This window comes from Stenella coeruleoalba (assembly GCF_951394435.1).
Source record: "Stenella coeruleoalba genome assembly, chromosome: 4".
Classification (NCBI taxonomy): Eukaryota; Metazoa; Chordata; class Mammalia; order Artiodactyla; family Delphinidae; genus Stenella; species Stenella coeruleoalba.
In genome coordinates this window covers 52065875-52088800 of record NC_137149.1, presented here as the reverse complement: position 1 = coordinate 52088800, position 22926 = coordinate 52065875, and positions in this window count along the sequence as shown.

Below are 22926 nucleotides of genomic sequence, written 5' to 3'. Positions count from 1 at the left end.
TCTCTCCCTACCACTGTGTTTATTCTCCAGAGTGCGGAATCTTCTGCCTGTGGTTTTACACCATGGGCCACATCAAGTCTTCTGTTAGAGCCTTTGGAAAATTCAAGACAAGTGCTAGCAACTACTAAAGGCTTTATTAGATGCCTTTTCTCTTTCTTTTATGTGGTTGATGGCAACAAGACCGTCTACCACTGTTAGCCATAATTTTATGAGTTGTTGCCTTTGGTGACATGTTTCTGCCATATCATTTTAAGGTGTCACATCTTGAGGACAGATGTTTTGGGTAAGACATGAGTTGATTTTCACTCATCAGAAGCTGGCCCTTGGGTTAAAGGGAGAGTAGAGGAAACCACTCTGTTATTAGGTTTTCAAATGAATGTTTACATCCCTATAAAGCCAGTCTGATTTCTGCCATGATTGAAGAGAGACCTAAAGTTAGATCTAATTAAGAAATATCTATTATCTAGTAGCTGCTATGTTTCCTAAGCTATTTAAGCTTATTGTTTCAGACAGAGAAATTATTTTGTGGAATTTTTAGAAATCATTTGATTGGATGCACTTTGGTCTTCTAAAGGATTTGCAGCGTTTTTCCCTAAGAAGGCATCGTTCAGTGGGAAGTGACAGTGGAATTAGTCCTCCATGTTAAGTAAATTTAGTGTGTGATTTATGTGCTTATATTTCCATGCACACTCAGGGAAGCAATTCGCCTTTGAAAGTTACAAAATAACGTTACCAGAAAGGAAAAAAAGAAAGGAAAATCGAGTTTCAGAAGAAAGTAAGGTGTTTGGATTAGAACTGAAGCCACGTGGGGTCCAGAAATCTTGTCATATTTAATAAATAAATGTGCACATAAAAAAGAGAGAAAAAACACATCCATTTACAGTGAAAAGCATGTCAGCTTAATTATATTAGACAATGATGAGCTCAGTAATTCCACTTTTGATCTATTGCTGTGTAAAGTTCATTATTATGTGTTTCAAATTATTGTCCAAGAACCACACAACGAAAAAGCATGTAAACTTTGAAACAGGACTTGGTGCCTTCCCCGAAAGTTTTGTGAAACACTTCTTTGGAAACATTTCTGCTGAGGCTGGTGCATTGGTTGTGAGTAGGCGTAGGGGATGGGTGTCTGTGCTTCCCCTTTTCAAATTTGTTTACCTTACACACATCTCCATGGAAACAAGACCTACTTCTGAACTGACTTTAGGGTTGCCCATAAGAGGAATGAACAGAAAAACAGAGATAGCTAAAATTCTCAGATAATCCAAAAAAGGTCAAGGAGAGGGAAACTACGGTTCATTGAGCCCCTCTTTGGGACTGACAATTCAAAATAAATTTTCTCATTTAACCCTGTGAGTTAGACGGCATTATCTCTGTTTTGCAGACGAGGGCCTTGAACTTCTCAACTTTACTCAAATAATAAGTAACAAACACAGATTTGAACCCAGGCCTGTCTGATTCTGAGACCCACGCTCTTTCTGTAAAACCACATTGCCAGTAGTTTCGACCTTTCCTCCCACCTCCCTCAAGCATTTTCCAGAACTACATAAAAATGGGCCACCTCCCTCAAGCATTTTCCAGAACTACATAAAAATGGGCCATGTTACCTTCTTTGGGGTAAATTAAGTGCTTGTGAGGAAAGAGATACTAGGAAGAAAGAAATATAAGTGGCCTGGATAAGCCAAGCATGGGATCTGCACCAGCAGCATGTTGAACAGTTGCCCATAATATTTCTGGAACCCTAGGCTGATCCAGTGAAGCTCCATTTAGCTAACGATCCCTCCAGTAGGAGGACCTCCATTTACCAGATTGTTGGCTAAGCGCCACTTTGCAGAGAAGACAAGGTGACGGACTAGAACGAGTCCTGCAGATCGGGCTGCAAATCTTGACACCTACTTGTGGGAACCTGTGCTAGACCCCGAAGAACTTCTCTGAGCTGCAGACGTAAATAGGGTGTCTGGATGGGGCAGGATCTGGCCCCCACGTGTTTCAACCAGTGGCCATAGGCAATACCCTTCACATATCCATTTATATGCCTGATCTGTATCTCAGATATTTACAAAATTCAGTTTGTAGGAAGGGTCAACAAGAGCTAGGAAAGAGCTCACACTGAGAGAACTGATCTCACGCAGCGAGAAGGGCCCAGAAGCCAGGCCTGGGAATTGGTAAAGAGATGTGGCCTCAGTACTGTACTGCGGCCGTTATTAGAATTCAGCCCCACCAGAGATTAAACATCTTTATCATACATGCCACAGCACTAGAGCTTGAGTAGCTGATTGTGGGAACCCCTGACTCCCACTACAACTGAATGTAATACAAAAGGAACCTTCTCCTATTTATTTCAGGGGTGCAGGGTCTCTGGCATTGAGGTACAGGTATTTGCAGCGCTGATGGTACCCAGGCAGCAGAGACAGAGATGGGACTGCCGGCTTGGAGTGGCTCCTCCATGGAACAGTGAGGACCTGAGGCCACAAATTCTAGCTCTGGTAGACAACCAGGTGGGATCCATGGGACACCTAAATGGCCCTGAGTCTTTCCGGAATTATATGGGTAGGGAAACCCTTTAAATATTGCACTTCCTATGGTCAGAAAAGCAGGGCTTTGGAGCCACTGAAATTTAGGTGGAGATGATGGTGAGACCGAACTACACTCAGTGGAGAAGTTACCTTTCAGGTTATTAGGATGATGAAGTACAGTGCCAGGCACATCGTAGGCCTTCGATAGATGTTAATTATCTTGATCTGTCTGGGGCATAAGCAGGGATTGGCAAAGTGAGCAAATACAGGACCCGGGCAGAACCTTGCAATGCTGCCCCAGATCTCAAGGGACGTTCAGCCAAAGAGATCAGCTCTCAGGGTGCAGTCTGCAAGAAACATTAGACAGGAGAAGGAGAGAAGGCGTAAATCCAGAAACTAGCTGGGAGGATCTGGAACCACCAAGGCCAAGCCATGAAGCCTCCAACTGGAAGGGCTGAACGAGGCAGGAAGGAATCCAGAGGAGTGAGGAGACAACTCAATCAGGACCAAGTGGAGGCTAAAGCCTAATGGCTCTCTTCTCTCCTTTTAACGTTTTGTTTTGTTTTGTTTCGTATAATTTCAGACTCACAGAAAAGTTACAAGAACAGTACAAAGAATGTCCATATACCTTTCGCCAGTATTTCCTAAATGTTAACATTTTACCATTTTGCTTTATCTTCTGCTTCTATCTGTATTTATCTCTGTATCCTCATACCTACTATATATTTTTTGAACTGTTTGAAATGCAACGCCCCTTTACATATATCAGTGTGTATTTCCTAAAAATAAGAACTTTTTCTTTATTAACCATAGTATGACCATCAAATTCAGGAAGTTAACATTCATACAATATCATTACCTAATGGACAGACCTTATCCAGATATTACCAGTTGTCTCAATAATATCCTTTAAAGCAAAAGAAAATTCCAGATCATACATTGCATTCAGTGGTCACATCTCTTCAGCCTCCTTGAATTTGCAACAGTTCCTTAGTCTTTGTCTTTCATGATATTGATATTTTGAAGAATACGGTACAGCTATTTTATAGAGTGATTTCAACGGGGTTTTGTCTGCTGTTTCCTCCTGAGCAGATTCAGTTATACATTTTTGGCGGAAATAACACAAATGTGATGCTGTGTTCTTCCCAGTGCATCATATCAGGAGGCACATGAGGTCGATTTTTCTCATAACTTATAATGTTAAACTTGCTTCTTTAGTTGAGGTGGTGCCTGTTAGATTTCTCCACTGTAGGGTTGAAATGTTTGCTTTGTCATTAACAAGAATCTGGAGGGCAGTCACTGTGAGACTATATAAATATTCTGCTGTTTCTCAAACTTGCCCACTATTCTTACCATCCTGATGTTTTCACAGAAATCGATGATCATTGTGATGATTGCCAAATGGCAGAACCCAGTCTCTTGACTTAACTATTTCAGTTTAATGCATGAGGACACGTCCTGTGTTGCCTCCATGTCATAGCTTACATATTTTTCTCATGTCCTGCGTAACCTCCATGCCTTCGTTTACATGTCCTTCTCATGTCCTGCATAGCCTCTAGTCAGCGGTCCCCAACCTTTTTGGCACCAGGGACCGGTTTCATGGAAGACAATTTTCCCACTAACTGGGGATGGGGTGGTGGCGGGGGTGGGGCTGGTTCAGGCAGTAATGCGAGCGATGGGGAGCGATGGGGAGCAGCAGCTGGGGCGTCACTCGCTTGCTGTTCACCTCTTACTGTGCAGCCCAGTTCCTAACAGGCTGCGGATCAGTACCGGTCCCCAGCTAGGGGGTTGGGGACCCCTGCCCTACGCTTTAATTTTTGTGTGCTTCTCATGTCCTGCATAGCCCCCATGCCTTAGCTTACATGTCCTTCTCATATCCTGCATAGCCTCCATGTCTTAGCTAGTGTGCTTCTTTCCTGAAATGCACTCCTGTCCCTTGTCCCTCAATATGTGCCAATAATTTCTTTCAAGACCCAACTCAAGATTCATCTCCAAGGACTTTTTCCATGATTCACTGCAACCTATAGTGACCATTCTCTTGCTTTTCCATTCCCGCCTTTAGATGTGTCTTAGTTTTTAGGTATTTCTTGAAGCCTTGACTTTTCCTTACAACATGACTAGGGCTACATCATCTTTTGTAACATGTTTTTCAAACTATCTGTCGTGAAGGGCCAGTTTTTGAAAATTTCCAAAATATTGAGGGAGAATCTGTTGTCCTACTGTGTGTGACCCACCATCCAAGTTCAACAGCACCCAAAGTGGTCCCTACTGACCTGTTCACTGAGACAGGCCCATTGATCATGTTCTTGAATGTCATGGCAACATCAAATTACCCTAAAAGTTTCTAGACTTAATATAAGCTGGTAACGTTTTGTACTTAACATTTCTGTATATGACATGGGCTGGTAATATTTTGAGTAGCACGACTTAGGGCATCTCCTCCTCTTCCCCCCACCCACCCCTACTCCTAGACCCAGGAGAGGTGTATGATGGTAATTAGGTGAGAGATAAAATCCTTTCCCTCAATTGCCTCCATTCCATTTGATTTCGACCCAGATTCCTCCTTGTGACATAAGTACCACCAGAAAGACCTGAGACTTCATGGGTGGAGAAACAATGAACAGCTGCTCCTAAGGAAGAATGAGAGACATGAAGGGGACATCAGGATTAAGGGTAGTCACTCTTAACAGAATAATATTTTAAAGGAATAAGGAGATCTGCATTTGTTAGAATAATTCAGTCTACAACAATCAAATCAATGAAATAACGAACTCTTCTACCCTGTTTCTCTTGGTAAACACAGAGCTCTTCATCTGAGATATTAATATAAGAATGGTATTTTAAAGAAGTGCTTATTGGTTCTCTATTAGATGTCACTCAGGGACTGCAGTCAATAGGTGCTGGGGAAAAGGAGGGAAGCAAAACAGAGTCCCTGCCCCCATGATGCTGATATTCCACTGGGGAGGCAGTGATAAGGCCGACAGAGGATTAAAACAAGGAGCCCTGAGATTATATTATATAAATAGCCCTGAGCTATTTGGGGATCAGAGATGACCTCCTTGAGGAAGTGACATTAGCAGTGAGAGCTGAAGGTGAGTAGCAGTGGGACAGGGGGACAGGAAGACCCCAACGGAGATGCCAACACATGCAAAGGTTGTCGGGGGAGCCACACATTGGAAGGACCGCCAGCGGGCTGGTGTGACTGAGCCCAGAGGGCGGAAAGAGTCCTGTGCAGAGCCATGATCAGCAGGAAGGAGCCAGACACATTGGCCTTGTGGATTGGTGAGGATTCTGGCCTTAGAGCCACAAGACTCAGTATTGAGAATTCTTGACCTGGGGAGTGATGGGCCAGACTGTGTTGTCGTGGCAAGCTCTCTGTTGTAGAGAGAAAAAGCTGGAGGATCAGAGTGGGCTCAGCGGGATGAGTTAGAAGCCTATTGCCTCAGTCCTGGTTGGAGGTGACACTGGCTCTCATCAGGCAGTGGAATCTGTTGCTCTTTTCATCTTTGGTGGACCTGCCAACAACCGAACTAATTAAATCCTTTGAGGGATGAGTGGGCAGCATTCCCATTTTTCAGATGAGGAGAACTTTAGAAGAGATCCTAATCAGGGTATTTCTCTACACTACACTGGTAGTGTAGAGAAACAAATTATTGGAAAGGCAGAGACTACAGGCCACATGGAGCCCAGGTGTGTGGGCTGCTGAGAGATTGTTTCGGGACTGAACATTCCCTTTGGCAATGCTCAAGAAGTCATTTCTAGCTCCTTCTGCCTCATCATCGACGTGGGTTTCACTCAGCAGATCTTGAGAATGATAGGTCTATAATAGGAAATTAAAACTGAGTTTCAGTGGAGAATCTATGAACAACCCAGTTGTTTTATTTTTTAACTTAAAAATTTTTTTTAATAAATTTATTTTTTATTTATTTATTTTTGGCCGCATTGGGTCTTCATTGCTGCGCGCAGGCTTTTCTTTAGTTGCGGCAGGCGGGGGCTCCTCTTCACTGTGGTGCCCGTGCTTCTCATTGTGGTGGCTTCTCTTGTTGTGGAGCACGGGTCTAGGTGCGTGGGCTTCAGTAGTTGTGACATGCAGGCTCAGTAGTTGTGGCTTATGGGCCTAGTTGCTCTGCAGCATTTGGGATCTTCCTGGACCAGGGCTCGAACCCGTGTCCCTTGCATTGGCAGGTGGATTATTAACCACTGTGCCACCAGGGAAGTCCCCACAACCCATTTGTTTTGTTTTTATTTTTTGAATTTAATTTAATTTATTTTTTTATACAGCAGGTTCTTATTAGTTATCTCTTTTATACATATTAGTGTATATATGTCAAACAAACCAGTTCTTAAAAGTCTTGCTGATTGGGAGCAGAGGGGAAGGGTGGTGAATTAGTTCAAATTTTGAATTACAGTGTGTTTTGAAAGAAAAAGTGTGATGACTTTCAAGAATGAAGTTAAGTCAATTAGGCGTCATATGTACAAAGTGGGTTTTCTTTCTCTAATACATTAATTTGCAGCACAGAGTCATTACACATTGGTGTATACCAATCTGGCATATTGTTAAAAGAATAAGAAAATATTAATAGTAAGCTAGTTATTGTCTACCGAGTATTCACCACGTATCAGGCACATAGCTAAGCATATAGATTGCATACATATATCCAGTCCTGTTGACAAACCCTCCGTGGTAGGATTTTATTATTACACCCATTCTGCAGATGAGAAAGCTAAGGCTCAAAGAGTTTAAGTACATTACCCAAGGCCACACATCCTGTAAGTGAGGGAGTCAGAACAGGAACCTGAGATTGCTTGACATCCAAGCTTGTAATCTACTCCCAGCCACGGGAAAGGCATCAAGGATTCTGTGAGATTTACCTCCTTCGTAAATTAGAGTGACTTCATGGCTCTCCTTCTGTGAATGTCACTTTCAGTTGCAGGTCCGGTGGCTCCAGGAAGTGTGTAGAACCCTGGGTCTATCAAGCACATGGGTCTGGCTGGTGAAGGTCAAGTGCCCTGTATGATTTGAGATTTGAGAACTGGTGGTGTAATAAAGAGATACTAAGACTGATCCCAAGGGAGCAATGTTGGGGTGAGACTGTCTCGGCACACTTCCCTTTGATTTGTACTCCCTCTCTTCTACTCCACATCCTGGGGATCTTCCCCACGGGCATTGGCTTGGTACATCTGTGTGTCTCTGTGCTCTGGAAATGCCCTGGATACACAATCTGAATCCTAGGGACAACCGTCTGCTCTGGGGTCCCCGGCAGTGAGGCTTGTTGGGACCCGGAAGCCTCCTCATCTAAAATGACCTGACAGCCCCTGAGTCTACCCCCTCTGATACAGTCTCCCTGAGAGCAGCAGGAGGGAAACTTCTGGAGGTAGGTTGACCCTGTCCCTCACCTTGAGGTCCTCAGTGGTTTCCCTTATCCTTGGTACGTAATGACAATGCCTCTTGGATCTGTCCTCCTCTTCACCGTCAGCCCAAGCTCTTGCCAGTGGCCCCTCACTCTACTCTCTGGGTCTGTTCAGCCACCGGCAGTTCCCCAAATGCCCCTGGGACCCTCTCACCTCCTTAACTTTGCATGTGCTGAACCCACCACCTGAAATGCTCTTTCTTCCCTTTCTTTTCTTTAGCTGGCCAGCCCTCTCATCCTTAAGACTCAACTCTGGGGTAAGCTTTTCTGGGGTATTTTTCCTTACTTTCGTCTCCACGCCTGCTGGGTTCTCACCTTCTTCTTTGCAGTGAGGGCATGTTTCTATCATAGAGGTTCTCACATTGTGTTACGTGGGGGTGTGTGTGTGTGTTTTCTGCTGATCTCCCCCTTCTCAGTGAGCCCCAGGTGAGTTGCGTGCACCTTGAAACCAGAGAAGCACCGGTCTAGCTCTTTGCCCAGGAAGAAAAGGGGATGGGTTGGGTGAGCAGCTTCCTAGTCTTTTCCAGGTTTGTTCAGTGTTGTGCCCAAGGTGAGTGACAGAGCCTGCACGTGAAGTCATGTCTTCTGATAGCAAGTCTGTTTGTCCCTATGGCAGCTGCCTCACAGAGGTTAAGAGTGTGAGCTCTGCTACTGGGCGTATACCCAGCGTAAACCGTAATTCAAGAAGACACATGCACCCCGTTGTTCACTGCAGCACTATTTACAATAGCCAGGTCATGGAAGCAACCTAAATGCCCATCGACAGATGAATGGATAAAGAAGATGTGGTACATATATACCATGGAATATTACTCAGCCATAAAAAAAATTGGGTCATTTGTAGAGATGTGGATGGACCTAGAGACTGTCATACAGAGTGAAGTAAGTCAGAGAAAAACAAATATCGTGTATTAACACATATATGTGGAATCTAGAAAAATGGTACAGATGAACCTGTTTGCAAGGCAGAAATAGAGACACAGATGTAGAGAACAAACATATGGACACCAAGGGGGGGCAAAGGGGGCTGGGCTGAATTGGGAGATTGGGATTGACATATATACAGTAATATGTATAAAATAGATAACTAATGAGAACCTGCTGTATAGCACAGGGAACTCTACTTCGCTGTACAGTAGAAAGTAACACAACATTGTAAAACAAGTATACCCCAAGTAAAAAAAAGGAGTGTGGGCTCTGAATTCAGACAAACCTAGGACCCCATCCAATCTACCACCTGCCACTGGTGTAGCTTTGGGTTAGTTGCTTGACCTCTCTGAGCTTCAGTTTCTTATCTGTGGGGTGAAGATAATTAGTGCAAAGAAAATACTTTATGCACAGCACATAGCAAGTGCTCAGCAAATGTCAGCTCTGGGTGATGCACAGAAGACAAAGGCTTTGATCATGCATGGGCATTTAATCTCATTGAAGTAGATATTCAATTACATGCATATTAATTAAGTGCCTTTATTATTCAGGGTGTTTGCCAGATGTTGCAAAGAGAAAAAGACTGAACTCTTCCTAAAGAGTTCATAAAAGATTTGGGGAATAACACTTCTCAAATGACTCCAATTCGTAGAATGAAACCCACTGCGGAAAGTAAGGGCTTTGAGGTTTCAAAGAAGGAAAAGCTCATATCCTGTCGAGTGATTAAGAAAGGCTTTATGAAGTAGTCAGTATTCGAGAGGGCCTCGAATTGTGGGTAGAATGTCACAGGTCTGGGGGTGGAGAGGGCACCCTGGGCGGAAGAGGAAAAGAGTCGGAGCAAAGACGTGGAGGTTATTCGTAAAACAGCAGTTTCCAGGCGACTTTTCATATAGGCTAGGTTTGTCAGAGTCTTGGGACATAAGCCTGGAAATAAGGGTTGATGGTAAAATTTACATTTAATCTAGGAGATAAATGGGGAACCACTGAATGCCACTTCTTACCCCACTAATGTCAATATTCCCCAGGCTTCCGAAGCGCAGTTTTACTAGTAGGAGGAAAGGGGCAGGTGGTTCCTATTAGTGCTTTCCTGACGGCCTGTAGTAGGTGCTGTTGGGGCCCCATCCAAATCGCCTCAAGTGGGCTGCTGCACCCATCGCCCAGCTGCCATGAGTGTTGCATCCTGGCAGCTCACAGCTGCCTCCTTCTCTAGGAATCACCCTTGACAAACCCAGCAGGAGCTGCCCAGCCCAGAAGGTTGACTCTCCCCTTCTGGGATAGCCTGCTGCCACGGACTGATTGCAATTGGCTAAAAAAGACCAGTCCCTTGCCTCAAGGCAGGACCCTCTCTATGGGGGAACTCACACTCCACAGCTGCCCATGGGATCAGGCTGACTCCACATCCTTATTTAGTTCCTGTCCCTGCCCTGTCCAGCTTTCCTCACTCCCCTTCTCTCCTGAGAGGCTCCCTCGGTTAATCACGTGCACCTGAAACCTCATCTCAACTGTGCTTCCAGTGAACCTGACCAAAGACACCACCTCTCCCAGGGAGACCTTTCCCTCTTTTTTCCCTCAGTACTTTCTTTGGTTGACCTGTGACTCTGGGCCAATCATACAACTTCTTTCCACTTTTCTGGGATTTAACCAGCAAGTGACTGCTGAAAATATCAGTGACATGATCCTGACACCTGGAAGATGGATGGCCAGGACCAATAGACTTCAAAATGGTTGGAGTGAATTAGGGAGAAGGGGGTTAATAAGAGCATGGCTTCGTTGTGGCCCCTGGCCCCTGCTGAGTATAAAACCAGGGAAACTTATGATTTCTTATTTACTTGTGAATCTTTCAGTTGCAGGTGTCCAGTACTCAACCAGTTATGACATAACAATAGTCATGTGGTGGTCAATAGGGCTGTCCCTTCTGGGAACATGGCAGGACTGCCTTTCCCTCTCCTTTGAAGCTAGGTGCGGCCCCTTGACTTGGTTTGGCCAATGAAACGTTAGTGGAACATTATATACCCATCCTGTGCAAAAGCCAGGGTATCCTTTTTTAAGTTGTTTCCCTCTGACATGGTGACTAGCAACATTAGATGTGGCAGCTGCTCTTTTAGCTCGGATTCCTGACTAAGTACAATCAGCACAGTGCTTGCTGATCCACAGTGGACATTAGTATGTGCAAAAAAGAAAAATTGTTGTTTTAAGCCACTAAGACTTTGGGGCTGTTTGTTACTGAAACATACTGACTGATACAAATAATTTTTTAAAATTGCAACTAATACACCCGGTAATGTTCTAAATTCTTCTCATACGTTAACTCATTTAATCTTCATATCAACCCTATGAGATAGACGCTGTTATTATCCCATTTTATAGATGAGGATGTTGAGGCCCAGAGAAGTTAAGTGTCTTGCCCAAGGTTATATAGCTAGTAAGTGGCAGATCCAAGATTCAAATCTAGGCAACCTGGTTCTCAATCACTATGTATAGCCCACAAAAAAGATAATAATAATAATTTAATGCCTCTTGCACTGTAAAAGTCCAGGTGTAAACTGCTTCAGGCACAGCTGGATCCAGGTGCTCAAAAAGTTTCAATTGGAATTGCTCTCTGTGTTCTGTTTTCCTCTGGGTTGGTTTCACCCTCAGTTGCTCTTCCAGCGAAGAGGCTTCCTCATCTCTAGGTTTACATTCTGACACTAAGCAACTACAGAGGAAAGGACTTTTTCCTCCCCCTGAAATTCTAGCAAAAATTCTTTAGAGAACCATTCTTCTTCCACTTTCAGTCATTTAGTGTGACTTTACCTGAAAAGGGACAAATGAGTGCAAGGAAACACACACAGGAAACTATATGGTGGTCTATGGGAGGGAGGAAACAAAGTGAATGGGAGCTAGGGATGGTTTCACGGTATACCTCTTGATCTATCTTTCAAAATTTTGCCCCTTGCAAATATAGGACCTGTTCAAAGATTGAATTTAAAAACGTTAGCAGTAAAATAAAAGACATCCCTGTCTATTTGTTGAAAGTTGTGAGATTTGGGGTGGGTTTCATTTTTCACTCCAAGAGAACACCCACCACACTGAGGAAATGTCACTTCCAGATACCTTGGAAAGTTACCAAGGAAAGACTTAAACTCTATACAGGAACCCAGTCTCTGGTCAGAGACTGGTTCCTATGAGGGAGACGGAGCAAGTGAACGAGCCCTGAGTCACTGTTTTCGTCATCATCCTCGCTGTCGAAAGCATCCAATGGAACATTTGTGTGGTGCTTTTCCATTCACACATCTTAGTTCATTGAGTTTTCCAGCACACAATGAAGTCAGCATTCACGTTTTTATGACTGCTCTTACTGTCTCCTTTAATGGCCTGTCACAGGCACTGTCCTAGCTCCTCCCTTAGGCTCTGGGCACTGCCTTCCTCATGGCTTCTTATTAGAAACGCTGGAGAGGGCCCTTCCTGAGGGCTTTCGTTGGCCACAGGCACTAGCGCAGCCTTGCCAGGAAGGTTGAGGAGTTGTGGCCCTGGTCGCAGCCTGATGGGACCTGTGTCTGACGGGAGCTGGTGGCTCCACACCCCTTGGGTAGGACATCTCTGAGGACAGTGCTACACAGTCTCCCCAGGGACCCAGCTGGGATTAATCCAGGTGGTCTCTGAGGTAATCTGCTTCTTAAGGCATCCCGGCGTGGCTTCCTTCCTTTCCCTTTCTCACATCTCTCCTCCCCTCCTGGTGCTTTGTGCCATCCCAAAGCAGATGAATTATGTGCCCTCACATCTTTGTCTCAAGGTCTTTCCAGCCCTAGTCAGAGTCGCATCCCTAGTGAGTGAAGAAGCAGGAGCCTGAGCCGGCGCTGGCTCTCTCCAGCCCTCTGCTCCGCTGCCCTCAGGAACTCTCACAAAAGCTGAGACCAAGAGGGCAAACTTCCTCTTCCAGCTCAGGCTGAAGAAAGCTCTGGAGCCAAGCACAAAGAGCTCTGAACATCCCAGGATTCACAGCAAAGAGAAGCCTGGTATTGGGTAATGAGCATGAGAATTTAAACAATTGTTCTTTCTGAACGACATTTGAAATCTTGTTGTGATTTAAAAAAACAAATTTCATGTTTGGAATATAACTGTAAATATTCATCAAGGCTGTCCCACAAATGTGCTACTTTGATTTGTTTTTACCTTACCAAGAATTAAATTGTCATTGAAAATTGTTGATAATGTTCTTACAAAAGCTGATCATCTCTTTTAATTAATTAATTAATCAATTAATGGCTGCATTGGGTCTTCATTGCTGTGCACGGGCTTTCTCAGGGTCTACTCTTTGTTGCAGTGTGTGGGCTTCTCATTGCGGTGGCTTCTCTTGTTGCCGAGCGTGGGCTCTAGGCACACAGGCTTCAGTAGTTGTGGCACGTGGGCTCAGTAGTTGTGGCTCACGGGCTCTAGAGCGCAGGCTCAGTAGTTGTGGCGCACGGGCTTAGTTGCTCCGCGGCAAGTGGGATGTTCCCGGACCAGGGCTCGAACCCACGTCCCCTGCATTGGCAGGCAGATTCTTAACCACTGCGCCACCAGGGAAGTCCCAGCTGATCATCTCTTGAAGGGCGCTCTGTTGAAGGCGGCTGCTGCGGAGGCTTTGGGGGAATCTAATATTTGGGCCGGGACCCTGCAGGATGAGGATGCAGGTCCAGCAGGTGGAAGGTTTTGGGGCTCAGGGACTGGCCTGTGCTTGTGCATGGAGTCCAGGAACACGTCCCTGAGAGCAGGGCTCGGGCCCAGCTGAGCCGAGTGGAATACATGCGTGTGGGTGACCAGGCTTGTGACCCCACGCTCTCCCTCCCAGCCGCGGTAAAGTGAGAAGAAAGAAGCCATGAATGGGCACACTCATCTGGTTTCTGGGGCCCAAAGGGCCGGCCTTCCCGGCACCCATGCTGAGCAGGGCTTTGTCCTGGGGCAGCTGGAAGTCACGGGGAGTGCCCGCGGCGGTCGACAGCGGCAGGACGCTGGAAGCTGTGTTCAGGACCCAGCCTCCTCGGGGAACACACAGCCTGGTGAGGTGGAGGCCCTTTCACCAGGTCAGGGGGTCCATCCAAGAAGAGGAGTGATGGCCAGGTGGGTGTGCAGTGTGCCTGGCTCATGTGCCGGAAAATGTTAAATGATAGAAACGCAAGATCCAGGAGTTTGGAAGCCACTGCTCTATCACAGCTCGTATCACCTGCGTTATAACTGGTGGGGGGTTGTCTCCAGGACACGGGTTCCCGCAGGCCAGGGACCATGTTTCATGCATTTTAGAAGGTCTGCTACTCGCCACAGTGAGGCACACAGGAGGAACTCAATCGATGGTGTTACACAGAATGTAGAAGGAAGCATTCTGTGTTCCGGCATCTTCCCTGAGAGCGAGATTGGATCAGGGGAAGAGAAAAGATTGTGCTTTACTTCAGTCATCACAGATGAGTTGGACCTACTGGTGGCCCACAGTGAATGTGTACCTGGGGTAGATGCTGTGGCTCTGGGGCTCTTATTGCTACCTGGACACGACAGCAGCACCTGCAGTAGATTCACTGCGGCTGTGACCCCAGAAGGATTCACCTTGCTCGGCGTAGATGCTACACTCCCCCTCCCCCTCCCCCTCCCCCTCCCCCTCTCTGCTCCCCCTCTCCCTCCCCCTCTCCCCTCCCCCTCTCCCCCTCTCCCCTCCCTTCCCCCCCTCCCCTCTCCCCTTCCCCCTTCCCCCCCTCCCCCTTTCCCCTTCCCCCTCCCCCTCTCCCCCGTATGCCTCCATCCTTCCCTTAGCTTACTTTGTTTTTCCTCTGACAACTGTGGTTTTCTCCCCTTTATGTCTCAGAGACGATGTAGCTTTGCAGGAGCACAGCCCGCTGCCGGGGTTCCCATCCCAGAAATCACTCTTGCTGGTGGAGAAACTGTGGGCCAGTTACTGAGCCTCTCTGCGCCTCGGTGTCCTCATCCATCACACTTTGGATGGTGACACTGATAGCATCCACCTCACAGGGCCGTGTGAGGATTAAATGAAGTAACAACTGTAAAAGGCTCAGAAAACTGCACATGTTAAGCGCTGTATAAGTGTTTGTTAATGTTACTCCCTGGTAGGGCATTTTGTGATGATTAAATGCTGTCCTTGAAAGGATACCCAAGCTCCTGTGGGTCTGCAGAGAGAATGAAGGTCATCTGGAAACAAGATGGCCTTGTGTTGGGACATCAGGAGCCAATGACTTTATGTTTAAAGTTAGAGTCATGACCTTGCTGTGTGATCTTGGGTAAACCAGTTGATCTCCCTGGGCCTTAATTCTTTTATCAGAAATAAAAGAGAGAGAGAAGGAAAACAAGGAAAAGAACACAATAAAGTCTTATTTCACAGAACAACTTGGTCCCTAAGGAGGACCAGAGGGTCTAAGCAATGTTAGGGAATGTTTTAAGCTGACCCTGGAGGATGGTGGTTCATTTGCTATCTTTAAAACTGCTGAGTGCCTGGGGTAAGCTTGTTGTAGACGAGATAGAAATGAGCCCTTTCAGGTTATGTTTCCAATGAACGTGAACTCGTGTAAGTTAAAAATAGAAAAGTATTTCCTGGAAACTCTGGTTGATCAACATCTTTCTTATCACTTCTCTGACCACAAAGGCGTGGAGACAACTTATCTGGGGCTCAGAACCCCTTGGTCTGTGTTTGCCTCATGGCCCTTCGGAACTTCACTTTTGAAACCTAAATTGAGACACAGGCTAACCAAAGGGTTATTTCTTATTTGTGAAGATATTTGAAAAAGGAATAGAAATCAGTTATGTTTGGATGTACATATTCTATTTTATTTATTTTAAAGACTAATGTTTCAGAGCAGTTTTAGGTTCACAGCAAATTTGAGAGGAAGGTAGAGATTTTCTGTTTCCCCCCTGCTCCACACCTGCATGGCTTCCCCATTATCAACATGCCCCACCAGAATGGTACACTTGTTATAGCTGATGAACCTACACTGGCGAATTGTCACCCAAAGTCCAAAGTCCATGGTTTACCTTGGGGCTAACTCTTGGTGTTGTACAGTCTGCGGGTTTGGACAAATATTTGAAGACATGTACCCACCATTATAGTATCATGGGAGTATTTTCAGTGTCCCGAAAATCCTCTGTGCTCTACCTTTTCATCCCTCCCCTCCTATCCCTGGCAATCACTCATCTTTTTACTGTCTCCATAGTTTTGTCTTTTCCAGAATGTCCTAGAGTTGGAATCATACAGCATGTAGTCTTTTTAGGTTGGCTTCTTCACTTAGTAATATGCATTGAAGGTTCCTCCATGACTTTTCATGGCTTGATAGCTTATTTCTTTTTAGTGCTCAATAATATTGCATTGCCTGGATGTACCACAGTTTATTCATTCACCCACTGAAGGGCATCTTGGTGTCTTCTAAGTTTTGGCGATTATGAATAAAGCTGCACTAAACACTCGTGTGCAGGTTTTTGTGTGCACGTAAGTTTTCAACTCCTTTGGGTGAATACCAATGAGCACAGCTGCTGGATTTTATGGTAAGAGTATGTTTCGTTCTGTAAGAAACTGCCAAGTTATCTTGCAAAGTGGCTGCACCGTTTTGCATTCCCATCTGCAAAGAATGGGCGTTCCTGTGGCTCCACATCCTTCCCAGCATTTGGTGTCAATGTTCTGGATTTTGACCGTTCTCATTGGTATGTAGGGGTATTCACTGTTGTTTTAATTTGCGTTTCTCTGATAGTGACATGATATGATGTGGAGCATCTTTTCGTATGCTTGTTTTCCATCCGCGTATCTTCTTTGGTGAAGTGTCTGTTAAGGTCTTTAATCCATTTTTTGGATTGGGTTGTTTGTTTTCTTATTGATTTTTTTTAAAGTGTTTTTTTTTATTAATTAATTTATTTATTGGCTGCGTTGGGTCTTCGTCACTGTGCCTGGGCTTTCTCTAGTTGAGGTGAGCGGGGGCTACTCTTCATTGCGGTGCGCAGGCTTCTCATTGCAGTGGCTTCTCTTGTTGCAGAGCACAGGCTCTAGGCGTGTGGGCTTCAGCAGTTGTAGACGTGGGCTCAGTAGTTGTGGTTCGCGGGCTCTAGAGCACAGGTTTAGTAGTTTTGGCGCACGGGTTCAGTTGCTCCACAGCATGTGGGATCTTCCCGGACCAGGGCTCGAATCCGTGTCCCTTGCATTAGCAGGCGGATTCTTAACCACTGCGCCACCAGGGAAGCCCCTGTTTTCTTATTGTTGAGTTTTAAGAGCTCTTTATAAATTTTGCATAGTAGTATTTTTCACACGTGCCCTTGCAAGTATTTCCTTGCAGACTGTGACTTGTTGTCTCATTCAGTGTCTTTCATAGAGTAGTTTTTAAATTTAATGGATTTCAGCTTATCAATTACTTCTTTCATGGAGCATCCCTTTGGTATCACATCTAAAAAGTCATCATTATATATTTGGTTTAATATTTTAAAGGTATCTTATTTACAAAAGCAGCAGGAGAAATATGAAATTGGGGCTGTCCTGGACAATCAGAGATGAGGTGCCGGGGACAGGCATCAGATGATGTCAGCAGCATCAGTCCATCACTTCCCAGGAGCCCGGATTTCCATTGGTGGGCCCTGGATCTCCACAGAAGTTGACACTACCTGGCTTTAGGAAGAGAACATGTGATCTAGCTAATCAGTGGACCCAGGCCTTGGCCACAGTGATTGGTTCAGTGTTGGGCAAATGGCCAAAGCCAGTGCAAGCAAAGTGAAGTTCAGGGCTCTAATTTAGAAACTGGGGACAAAGGCATTCTCTTTTTCTCACAGGCAGTATGGCTTATCTCTGTGAGGAATGAAGGTGCTACGGCCATTTCTGCTGCCTGGAAGGTAGCCATCCTCAAAACATTCCACACACAGAAGAGATCAGCGCTGAGAAAATGTTAGAAAACAGAAAGGAGCCCTAATAAGATTCAGATCCTCTGGAGCCAATTGTGCCTGGTGACTGTTCTCAATCTGGACTTTGGGGTTACATGATCCAATAAATTTACTCTATCAGTTGGGGTCTAGTCAGGAAAAGAGAAACCACACCAGATATTTCAAAACACAGGGACTTAATAAAAAAATTTGTTACCCAAGTGGGACATTAAAGAGAGGATGCTGAGGTAACCCAGAGATTAATAACGCCTGAGGTCAGCGGAAAAAAGGGTGGGAGGGTGGTTACCAGAGCTTAGGACCTTGGAAGGGGGTCTCATGAAACTGGTGCTGGCTCCTGGGGGGAAGCTGCATTGCTCACGCTCAGTTCCTTGAAGTTCTCAGACCACTGAGGAGAGGGAAAGATTGGATAGGTGCTCACATCCCCAAGGAGGTACGAAAGGTTGCTTTGATGCCCCAGAGCACATGGCCCAGTGGATGAGGAAGCCCCTCCCCAGGCCATGGCTGATGGTAGGCTCTGGTCCCTCTACAGGGACGTGGCGAGGGAGCTCTGGGAGTGTCAAAAGGAGCTGGGAAGTGGAGCCCACTGTCTACTCTTGCTGGAGAGACACTACCAGGAACTGAAAGACAGAAATGAAGTCATTCTTTCCTCTCACCTCCCAGTATTCCTCTAGCGCGTCCTATTGGCAGAACCTCACCAGGTGGATTGCGGGGTACCATTCCAGCGTCACAAAGCAAAAGGGTGAGCTGAGGGATGAGAGAAGAAAGGTAAAAAGTAGGCATGATGGTACAGCCAATTCGAATTGGGCTTTCTGTTACTTGCATCCTACTGGTAGACCTGATTATCGTGATTCCCATAATTCTAACCTTAACCTATTCTTCCTTGGACTATAATCTGGAAATCATTTTGGTAATCCTGAATTCTATGGTTTACTTTTAAATCCTCTATGGATTGATGATGTGTTCCTGTTCATTTTCTCTGATGAGAAGACCCAGCATGGGGAGGTCAGATACCAGGTTCACTCCAAGCTGCCCACCTCCCTTTTGGAAAAGCTCCTGGTAGATGGAAACTTTGGGATCCATTGCAAGAAGAAAATCTGGGGCTTCTTTTGGGGGTGGGAATTGGGCTAGGGTGTTTTTGCCTGCAAGAAACAGAAACCCTGCCTCAAGTGACTTAACCATAAGAAAATATATCATCTCACATATCCGGAACTCCAGGTGTAGGCAGCTTCGAGGAAGGTTAATTCATCAGCTCAACTATATCGTTAAGGACACAGGTTCTTTTTCTCTTTTCTATCTTGATCCTCAGCTTGGTTCTTTGGATAACGCCCCAACATGGTTACAACAGCTGCCTCAATTCCAACCATGATATCCAGTTAACGTCCAGCAGGAGAAGAGCACCGTCTTTTTTGTGTGTCTCTTTTTCAGATCAAGGGAGCCTTTGCCAGAAGCCTCCGACTGGAGTTCCTGTCACAGGCTAGAACTGGGTCACCTGCCCACACCTAAACTTATTACCAGCAAGGGGACTAGGGACACTATGATTGGCTCAGACCAGCTAGAGTTCACTCTGGAGCTGGGGATACGGTATCTATATCAGTCAGGGTTCGATCTAGAAGCACTAGAACCACCTTTCAGGGGTTCCATGTAAACATGGGATTGAATTTGTTGCAGGGATTGGAACTTCTGCAGTTGTGAGAGCTCCAACCCATCTCTATGGGCTGTAGTCTGCATCTGACGTGCAGCTTCAAAGTCCACAGGGCAGGAAGTGGGGGAGGGAAGACGGATGTATTGTGGGAGAGGGCAAGGACAAGCTGGCCCCTGCAAGGATGGACTGGAACCCATTTCATGGGTTCTCATGGCCCCCACCTGGATGCCCTGCAGGAGAAGCTGGTGCCCTTTGTCGCTGACATCTGGCCAAGGCACTGGAGAAGCCAAAGAGGGAATGAGGCAAAGGTGAAGCAGCTGCAGGCTTGGCCACCACTCTTTGACAATGACAACCCGCCAACCATTTGGGCTTGACATCTGCCTCCAGGTCTCAGGCAAAGATCTCTCTCCTGGCCCACCTGGAAGGGGGACTCGGGGGAAGCCAATTTCAGGCTAGCCCAGCGGACACAGTACAAATCACCAGAGTAACTGCCACCGAGGAATGGATCTTGAACAAAATTGAGGTGTTATAAGCAGAGAAGAAGAGGGAACAACTCTGGGTCAGGCAACCAAAAGTGTCTGTGCTCCCAGGGGCATTTTTCAGCTGCTTCATGCTGGGATCTAATGTCAGGAGTGGCGTGAGCGTCAAGTGCACGTGACTGTGGGCTATACCAACACCACATACATGGAAGGATGCCGCCTTTCTCTCTCTCTGTCTCCCCCTCTCTCTGATTCCAGGCTTATCATGGACCAAGCCCTGGCAGAAAACACTAAAGAAAAATAAACTCATGCCTTCAGCAGTTAGTGGAGCGCCTGCCCTCCCTCTGACTCACCACTGCACTGTTTGCTCACTTCCCCTGCTTGAAACCCACTCTCTCCACTTCCTGTTCTCATTTAGCAAGCATGCATTGAGCACCTACTGCGTGCTGGGTGCAGGAAACACGAGATGAGAAGGAAATGAACCTGAGCTCCCACTCAAGGGGGGACCTCCCTCCTCTTCCCCAAATCCCTCTCCTTCCAGAAAGCTGCCCAGATGTCTTCCCAAGCACTCCAGCAAAATCCCGCAGCCCCTGCCTGGGTCTCCGCACGGCTGCAAGTCATTATCTACAAGTATGTGTGTATATGGACATGTCATTTTGTTTTTAATGAATGCTTTATTTTTGTTGGTCCCATCTTCCCCCTGGAGCACATAAGAACTTCGAAGGTCGGGTTTCTGTTTCGTTCACTGCTTGTAACCATGTGCGATATGCGGGCCACTGTGCTCAAAAGGGAGAAATCCAACCAGGGTTTCCAAAGACAACAAGTAGCATTTCCAGTGCCTTGGAAGATGCAGAATAGGTTCCTCATACCCACTCTGTGTGGTCCCGACACCCTGATTGAATCAGGTCTGTTGTTAGCAGTCCTATCACTGTCCCATTCCACTGCAGGAAATGAAGGCTCAGGCGGCTGTGAATCCCCTAAGGGCTCACAGCTGGCACGTCACAGAAGCCATGCTCTAGCCTCTCTGGGTCCACACTCAGATTCATGGTGCCACCGACCTTAGTGAGCATGGGGGTGTGTGTGTTGTTACATATTCACTGGAGGCTTATTCTGTGCGGGGGCACTGCGGCTTTCCATATCCTACTCGTAGGTGTTACAACTGTTCCCACTTTTATAGGGGAAACCGAGGCTTAAATAGTTTATGTAACTTGTAACTGGAAAAAGCTGAAGCTCAGATCTAGGTCTTTCGAATAACAAAATGCGTGTATTTAACTGCTACGCCATCCTGCCGTAACTGTGATTCAAAATGATGATTCAACTTCCAGAATTCACTTTTCTGCGCTTATGTAACCAGGCTCTGGAGTTAGAACACCAGGGTTAAGATCCCAACTCTGCAGCTCTGGGCAAGGTGCTTCATCTCTCTAGGCCCGTTCCTTCCTCTGTACATGAAAATTAAGCAAACAAACAAAAAAGTAGTATCAACCTCATAGGTTTGTTTGAGGATTACATGAAAGAAAAAAGATACACGTGTGCTTTCCACTATCTCTGGCATGAGGCAAGTGAACAATAAATGTTAGCTTTTATTCTTATAACTGCAGTAATTTTTACTACTGGCCTTGTCCAGTCAGTCTGGCCAGCAGCTTCCCTAGCAACACCATCTTCGTCAGGGCATCGTTCACACTGAAAAGCCTGAATTCCGAGGAGCCCTGGATTCCCCCAGAAGCTCGTGCTAGAACCATCCCCGCGGCTGCTTAGGGAAGCCTGTGCATGCAGCCGGCCTGCAACACCCAGGCCTTACTGATGTCCTGTCTTAGCTGTCCCGCTCAGCTGCTGCACACATGCTCCATAAATGGGAGTCATTAGCGACAAGCCCCATAAACACCCCCTCCTGGCCACGCTGTGCGCGCGTGCTGGCTGTGTGGCAACCGCTCGGTTCAGCCCATCAGTGCAGATATGAAACAGTTATCAGCGTGTGTACAGACCAGCGTGCCCTAAAGAGAGCCTTCTAGGGGCCAAGCGGGGGCGGCTTCTCCTGGCTGCTTGAACAAACTCTGCTCTTACTCATCTCCCAGTAAAGGACCAGTTAGTGCAGATGAATCATCACAGGGATCTGGCTCAGACATCTCCATGGGGGTGTTGGAAAGGGCTGATTTTCTCTGCATTTAATAAAACTTCTTTATTAGTTTCCCCATCCCCCAGGTTAATTAAGGGAGCAGATTCGCTGCAAAGGGGCTGACGGTCTTGGGTTTGTCAAGCTGAACCGACTCTGTTGCAGGCACATACAAACGCTTTGTGCACGTCCAAACGGCGGAGGCGAAAAACGTGGGAAGCCGGGAGCTGTGTCAAAACACAATCTTGTTCGCTCTCAGTAGGTTCTGGGTTCTGGTGGAGCCTGGACCATGAAAAGAGCCACAGCGTGCGTGAAGCTTATGCTAAATTGGGGTGGAGGAAGGGACAGTGGAAGCAGGAGGAAGCTGGGTGTCTCCATGAAAGGATGCAGAAGGCGAATGCATCAGAGAACTGAAGGTCAATAGCCCCGATGCAACCCTGTGGACCAGACCTTTCCTAAGAAGAAGGTGGAATTAGATACATTTAGCAAGCGTTTCCTTAGTTAGGTACAACGATGGCCTCAGAAGCTCTGGAGATCTCTCTGAGCCTTAGTTTCCCATTTGCAAAATGGGAAATAGGGATACAAAAGCAGGTCTTGGAGACAGCAGGGGTTACACATGGGGCCCGGCACAAAGAAAGACACAGTCATTGTTCCTCCCTCCCCTGAGTGCCCATGAGGGTGTTTCAGGGGGAAAATGCCCCCAGTGCAGAGTGGTGAGGGGCCTTTGGGGAAACCATGGCTTAGCAGGCAACCAGTTCTAAGCTTGAGGCCACTGACGTCCAGTCCCCACTACTCCCTGGTTCTCTGCCAAAGGGAGTGGGAAGGAGAGGGGGAATTCGAAGTTCACAGGAGCAGAAAGAGGAAGAGAAAGAGAGGGGGCGAGCACAAGGCAGAACAGACAGGAGGCAACTGGCCAGCTGGGGAGAAGAGGCGGGTAGCGGCCAGGAGGGTCTGCAGAACAGCTTCCCCA